Raw genomic sequence first — 8,230 nt, forward strand, 5'->3', positions numbered from 1 at the left:
GTCCTACCACAGAGAGACAGTCATGGCCATTTAAACTTCAAGGTTGCAATTATAGGATCCACCAGGTGAGTTAGCAGAAGAGCTCTAACAAGGCCAATTCAATAAGGTTGGATGAGGCCCATTCCCAACAGCTGACAAGAAGTTCACCCCTTCTTGTCAACTGCTGGGGATGGGCCACATCCACCATGACTGAACTGGCCTCATTAACACTGACCCCCCCACCCCCATCACTTGGTAAGGCAACTCCCATCTTTTCATATGCTGTATATTTATACCTGCCTACTGTATTTTTCACTCCATGCATCTGATGAAGTGGGTTTTAGCCCACAAAAACTTATGCCCAAATGAATGTGTTAGTCTCTAAGGTGCCACAAGGATGCATCCAACGAAGTGGGTATTCACCCACAAAAGCTCATGCTCCAAAACGTCTGTTAGTCTATAAGGTGCCACAGAACTCTTTGTTGCTTTTACAGATCCAGACTCACACGGCTACCCCTCTGAAACCAGAAGATTTCTGCAGCTCAGACCAGGGTTTCCTTTTGCAAATTGCCTTAAGAACCCAGAAGTTCATATTAATTGTTGAAGCTAATATCCAACAGCAAGGTGAAAAATACTCATTTTCAAATGAAATATTACAACTTCTGTCTTTGACAAGAGAACTAGCTAACTTCTGTTAAGAACATACTTGCTTCTACTGTCTGGTATAGAATTATTTGCCTCTATGACCCCTACAAATGATTATATTTATGTTAATATTTCCTCATTTAGGAGAAACTGTAATAGTAACAGTCTTGTTTTTAACCAGATTTAACAGGCCCCTAAGTAGCTTCTTCCAGTGGCTTTCTTTTTAATATCATTTATTCTATTCTCCTGCTGTTGCAACATCTTGCATTGACTATTTGGCCTATTCACCTTCCTTTCTCTCACCAGACACTTTGATGTATAATTGAAGTGAAATTATTTGAACAGCTTTCTGCAACAGCAGAATGTATTCAAAAGAACAGACTCCATTTTTCATTTTTAAAAATCTTCTACCCAACCAACACATAGTTAAAATCAAGCTGCAGCATTTAATTTATTAGCATGCATTTAAGTGGCCAACTCAAAGTAATTTTTTATATAGAAGTACAGATGAAAGTGTTCCTAAATTTCATGCCTCAGGGCTTCAGGGGATTGTCAATAGAGGTCCAGAAGGAAATATTTTCCCCCACCCAATGTATTTCAAGTTTGTTTCCCCGCCCATCCTCTGAAGCATCAAAAGGGCCATGGCTGGAGATGGGACACTGAAAAGGGCAGGCTGGAACTTGGAGATGGAACTGAGAATTCTCTCACTCGGATGTTGGCTGGTGGATCTTTTCCAGTTAGCTCAGACTTGTACTGGTCACCATTTTTGGGGTCGGGGAGGAACTCTGCCCCAGATCAGATTGGCAGAAATCTGGAGGGGGTTTCATCTTTCGCTGTAGCATGGGGCATTGGTTGCTTGCTAGGATAATCAGGGTGCAGCTCACCAAATCTTGCTTGCCATTGCAGCAGCCTCTCGGGCATTTGTGCACCATGGCTTCTCCTATTCTTTACTGTAGCATACAGTATTTTAGTCTCCTGAGGGCTGTAATACTGAGTCTAAACCAGGTTTTTGGGCTCCATACTGGGTAACTGGGTGGGGATTAACGGCCTGTGATGTCCAGGAGGTCGGACTAGATGATCTGGCATTCCCTTCTGGCCTTAACCTTTGTGACTATGTAAGTCCCAATGTTTTTAAGAACTTTTAAGCAAATGAACACTGCATATTCTGGCTTTGAAATCATTCACAAATACATGATTCATGCCATTAGAATGCATTTCAAAGAAGAACTTTAGTTCTTGGGACAAGAAGGCTAGATGTAGCTGATAAATTCATCGCACAAGAACAAAAATACCCTGTAAATAGATCAAAATATTCTGCTCATCTCTCAGGAAATGGCCCAATCCCTGAAGAGAAGGTGAGGGCACCTAATACAGCCACCTTTCTTCTGGCTGGCAGAGGAGGAGGAGAGTAACAGGAATAAGTTCATGTGCTTACATGGTTCCCAATCATTTACATATTGGGGGTTTACAAGATCTTTTAAATGTCAATTTTAAGATGTTTGGGGAAGGGACTGCTCCAGTGTATGCACACAGCAGCTAGCACAATTGCAGAGTTGGGCTGTTCTAAATGTTCTTCTCGGTGTCCTGTAATACAAATAAATAATTGCCTATCATTTATTTTCATATTTTGTTTGCTTGTATCCCCTAATTCTATACAGATTAATGTCCCACTAATTAGCAGGATTAATTCCTTTCATATATATAATATTAATAAATGGAAACTGTCCCCTCAGATGATGCAGCCGGAAACACATGGGGCTGGGACACTACTGGAGCCCCAAAGGGTCCCCCACTCTCTCTGCTGCTGTCCAAGGATGGAACAACAGTGGAGGAAGTCCGCTGATCAATTATGGAGTCCATGCTCCACTGTCCCTGCTATCTGGGACTGTGAGACCTGCCTGTTGCGTAGCCCCTACTCAGTCACCCTTCTCTCCCACACCCAACGGTTAGTCTCCCAACTTCAGAGAAAAAGCTCATACACCAGATTACTGAGGGCATTAACCAGTGCTGCTAAATGGAGGGTGGCAAGGGCTGCAGGGGCCATGAACCCCTGGAGTCCTGGTTCCACAGAGATGTAAAGTGCTCAGGTAACTGCCTCTACCTAACCCCAGTGTTATACCCTTCATACTCTGATCATCTGTGACAGCAACATGATGTTCCCAATGACAAATCTGCTACAAAAGCAACATGTGATAGGTACTGGAGTGCACAGTCAGAAGGCAATGACGGACAACAACCACTTGCTGTCAGTATGAATAACTCATTCTGTACAACTCTACTGCTACCCCATAACTGAGTGTTTAGAAAATCCCATTCAGAGAGCACTTGAGAAGTGAAGCAAGCAATAAGAATGAGACCTCGTTTTTTTAACACATTTCACTGGTCCAGCTCTCTCACAGTGCACACATGGGCCCAGTCCTGTGTACAGATACACCAGCTCGCATATCTTTCCAAATGTACTCTAAATGAAGTGAATAAGAGTAAATGCCAGAGTACAACTGTATGCGTGGGCATAACTGATTGCAAGATGAGGGCTTTAGATTTAAACTGTTAGGGCAGGGATTTTGTCTTCCTACACATCTTCAAAGACCCTAAGACACCAATGATGCTAACCCAGGGGTGAGCAACTACGACCCACAGGCCGTATCAGGGCTTTGTATCTGGCCCGCGACGCTGACAGCACCACGTCCCTGCGGCCCCCGGATGGGGGGTCAGAGGACTCCATGCATTGCCCTTGCCTCCAGGCACCACCCCTCACACCTCCTATTGGCTGCGAACGGGGAACTGCAGCCAATGGGAGCTTTGGGGGAGGTATCTGGAGGTGTGGCAAGGGCAGTGCATGCAGAGCCCTCCGCCCCCCTTTTCCCAGGGGCCGCAGTGCTTCCTGGAGCGTCGCGGGGCTGGGGACAGGGCAGGCATGCAGGGAGCCTGCCCTGGCCCCAGTGTGCGCCGCTGCCATCCCGGAGCTGCTTGAGGTAAGTGGCACCAGACCGGAGCCCGAACCCCTCCTGTACCCACCCCTCAACTCCCTGGCCTAAGCCCCCTGCCTGCACCTTGTACCCCTCCTGCACCCCAACCCCCTGCCCTGAGCCCCCTCGTGCACTCTGCACCCCTCCTGCACCCCAACCCCCTGCCCTGAGCCCCCTGCCACACCCCACACCCTTCCTGCACCCCAACCCCCTGCCCTGAACCCCCTTGTGCATCCTGCACCCCAACAGCGTGCCCTGAGCTCCCTGCTACACCCTGTGCACCCCAACCCCCTGCCCTGAGCCCCCTGCCTCACCCCGCATCCTTCCTGCACCCCACCCCCCTGCCCACAATCTGCACCCCTCCTACACCCTTGGCCTGAGCCTCCTCCTGCACTCTGCACACCAACCCCCTTCCCTGAGCCACCTCATACACCCTGCACCCCTCCTCTGCCCCAATCCCTTGCCCTGAGCCCTTTCCTGCACATCACACCCCCCTCCCACACCTCACACTCCCTCCCACACCCCAACCCCCTGCCCCGCATACAATTTCCCCACCCAGATGTGGCCCTCAGCCCAAAAAACTTTGCCTGCCCGACCCTGTGCTAACCAATATTTCACAATTGCCATTTCTTCAGCCACAGGATCTATAAGTCTCAGATGAGAGGAAGTCTCCAATACAGCAAAGAGAAGGTAGAGATATAGGGCTGATCCTACTCCCATTGAAGTCTACAGGAATTTTTCCAGGGACACACCTCATGAAACTTGTAAGATTTGGGAGGTAAAGATCTGTTAACACATCAAAGTATGAACAAAACTTTTTACATTACAGTAAACAGTGCAACAGAGCCTGAGGGGGGATTTGAATGTCAAATTCAGGTGCAGAATCACTAATATGGCAGAAACACTTTTACATGAACTTATGATCTATTGCCATAACAACATCAGCTGAAAACTTCAACGATTAAGTTTTCAATAGAATTCCAAAAAGGAACAACTATTTTATAAAATTGTGTTTGTCTCCCTTGATGCTATCCACACGTACAGATAATTTTAAACACAGCTACACTGAGTAACTGAACACCAGTGGATTAGGAAGCCAATCTCACATCTGTGATTATTTCACTCTATGAAGAGCAAATAAATTATTGCTTTACTGAGTTAACATTCTAAATTTGGTTATTGTTCAGATACATGTATATTCGATTCTGATACAGGATAAATATTGCTCTTGGTACCCAGGACCTCAAAATAATGGAAACAGTCACTTTATTATTCCTTGAATAAAAAAATTAAAAATGATTATACAAAAAGGGAAACTCCCTAACAATAACTTTAAGATAGAGTTAAGGATGGTAAAAGATATACCTTCCAACAAGATGAACAAACCTCTATTAGAGCAACATACTTTACAAACATGCTCCCCCCACCCCCACCAATATCAGGAAATTCAAAGGAAAGTTTCCACAAACATCCTCATCTTTCCCCCCAATTCCACACCCTTTTTCTACCTGTAGATCCTATTCTCCTCAGTCCTTTGTAATAATCCATGACAAATCACCCACCCACCAAATACTGTCCATAGCCTGAGGTCTCTTTCAGTCCATAGACATACCTATCTTAATTCTGGCTCATATAGAGTGTGAGTTGATAATTAATACTTAGCTCTTACAAGGCCCGTTCACCCATAGATCTCAAAGCACCTTACAAAAGAGAAAAAACATCATTATTTCCATTTGTAAAATGAGGAACTGAGGATCCGTGATGTGAAGAGACTTTCCCATGGTCACATGGCAAGTGAATAGTACACTGTTGTGGGGGCAAGGGATGCTCACTCCTGCTTCTTAACCTTCCCTCTACTACCCTCCATCTTTCCTTCTAACAATCAGACCTACCAACACTATGGGTTTCTGACCCTCCTGTAGGCGGATGGGGGAAACCCTGTCATTCTACAGAGAAATCGCACATTAACTGGTTGCATTCTCAGTAAGCAAGATAATGGGGAAGTACAGCCAGTCAATGCTGCTGCATATGCTGAGGAGCTGCCTTCTCCTCCTTCCCTCTGTCACTAACCCATACACAAAAGGCTGGGAGCACCACTGAAGCACTCAGCCCTTTCATCTCTGAGCCTCCTGAAGTGTAGACATGGGGCAGGGAGGTACGTGCGGAACTAATTAAATGGCACTCCTGGGGATGGGTCTGTCATGCCATCAGGCAGTACTTTACACAAACTTAAAAAGAAAAGGCTTTGCATCACAAGGGATTGGCAGGTATGTAATTCAGATCACGCACACTCACCCTCCCTCCAAAACTCTGCATTCTAGTGACTAGCCTACAAAATGCTGCAGACTCCAAAGTCCAGAAAAACCCATCATCATCTCCCCATACACTGTGTCCTTATGGCATAGAGGCACCACTCTATATACCATTCATCCTTCCAATATACACCAGAGAGATTCTCTTCCACATACTGGGTTACGTGCAGTGTACCTACAAATTCTCCTTTTGAAGAGGGGAAAGGGGTGGGCACACATCCCAGCAATTATACCAAAATGTATATCTTCACAAAAGCCATACTAGTGTCATGAGAATGGTATGTATAAAATGTGGATCACTGCTAAAGTAATTTACGTAGTCAATGGGGCACATTTACATTTTGTGACTAAGCGGATCAGAAACTCGGATACACATATAGAGCACGGGTAGGGATAAAGGCAGAGTTAAAGCTGGAGAACTTGAAGATCTGAAGTCCCTTTCTTTCAGTGTGTCGGGTGAAGGAATTGTTTTGTTTTATTTTAAATTCAACAAAACACCTGTGAGGTTCATTCTATTTAAAGATAGTTAGATTATTTACATTGACTTTATGTGAAAGATTTTAGTTTAAGAACCTGAAGACGTCTGCACTTGGATACATGAACAAGAAAGGATGCCATTTGAGGTAGATATGTTATGGGTATATACAAAATCTGTTAGACAAGCACAGAAAGGATTAGGATAGAAATGGAATTAACATCTACTATTTTTGGCTTAGCTTCAGATGGCTGCATGAGGGGATCTAGGATGCTTTCACTAATTCCACTGAACTACTTTACTTGAAAGCAACAAATTTGTGTGTTTTGCTATGACTTATGATTAAAGTTGTGACCTATTTAATGCATTAGTAAATTTAGTATAAGGATATTACATTTTGTGAATTTTACTAATTGAGATTTACTGACAAATTACTATGCCTAAATGAATTCCTCAATTTTTAAAAAATATTTCATGCATATGTTTTCAATTATAATTTTGAAAACAGAACGTAAATGGATACAATGCAAAACAATCTATAAAACCATGTTGCCATCTGGATCAAGTTTTCAAAGCAAGTGGTATTACATATGCACAATACCAGCAATAATCTTTCTACATAGACTTTTTAGTATTATTCATTTTGCAAGTGATAATTTTGATGAAGACAAACCTTTGTCTTTCTTCCATGGTTTGAATCAATTACCTGACACCTACTAGCTCCAGGATAATCCTATTAGGCAAAGTACAAAATGCCTGCATCCCCATGCACCCCAAAGCCATGTGTATCTGTAATTTAAATAAATTAAATATTTGTGTTTCATTGCTATTGCTTAACTATAACCTTGTCAATCAATTTTCAGGTTAATTTTTTTAAAACATAATTTATCACTTGGGCTGACCAAATAACAGTAAAATATATTTGTCAATGAGTTTTTACACACGTGTGTCAAATATATACACCAAGAATTATTTGAGCTGTTACAAAGCTGGATGAATACCAGTGAGACCCATTAAAAAATGCCACCCACCTGCATCAACAGGTGGGGGGAAATTGATGGGGGAGACAGTCCCAGTAGCAACACAGAGAAGCACTTGTCAAGGAACAATAGCCTCCCATGGGAGTCTCTGGAACTCATTGGCCAGCTGGGAGAGAGGGGTGCTGACTGGCCAGCATTCCCCAACTCCCAGCTTGGCAGTCGCCTAGGGCACTAACATTTGGGGGGCGGCGACCATGGCAGCCGGATCTTCGGCCGCCCCGGTCGTCATCGGTATTTCGGGGGTGGGACCTTCCGCCACCTCTGTCGGGGGCGTCATTTTGGGGGCGGGACCTTCCGCTGCCTAGGGTGCCAAAAAAGCTGGCGGCGCTCCTGAGCCCAGCACAGGGGCCAAGTGGAACCTCTTTCAGTTCCATTCCAGCAGCCCACCCTACCCACCCAAACTAGGAATGGAAACGTGGCCTGACATACTGCAGGTCTAGCCAATTGTTCGGGGGGTCAGGAAGGAATTTTTTCTCCCATGGGCCAAATTGGTGGAGGACCAGGGAGTTTTTTGCCTTCCTCACTGCACCTGCAAGCAACAGGGAGTTAAGTAGGAACACACATGTTACCTAACTGAGGTACTGGGGTGGTGTTACTTACTCGTCACAACTTGCGGCTGGTTTTCAGTGTGGTTGAGAGAATAAAGTGAACAGTTCTCAGAGGTAAAAGACCTGGGATTTTGATGATGGGCCTTAGGCTCGTATGATAGGGCGAGACCTTGTGGCCCTCATGGGCCGAGGTCCCCAATCCTGCTACACCCTCTGTCCCCCTCGTGGAGGGAAGGGTGCTAGGTAGGATTCAGAGAGAGTC

Source organism: Mauremys mutica, chromosome 7, assembly GCF_020497125.1.
Source record: "Mauremys mutica isolate MM-2020 ecotype Southern chromosome 7, ASM2049712v1, whole genome shotgun sequence".
Lineage (NCBI taxonomy): Eukaryota > Metazoa > Chordata > Testudines > Geoemydidae > Mauremys > Mauremys mutica.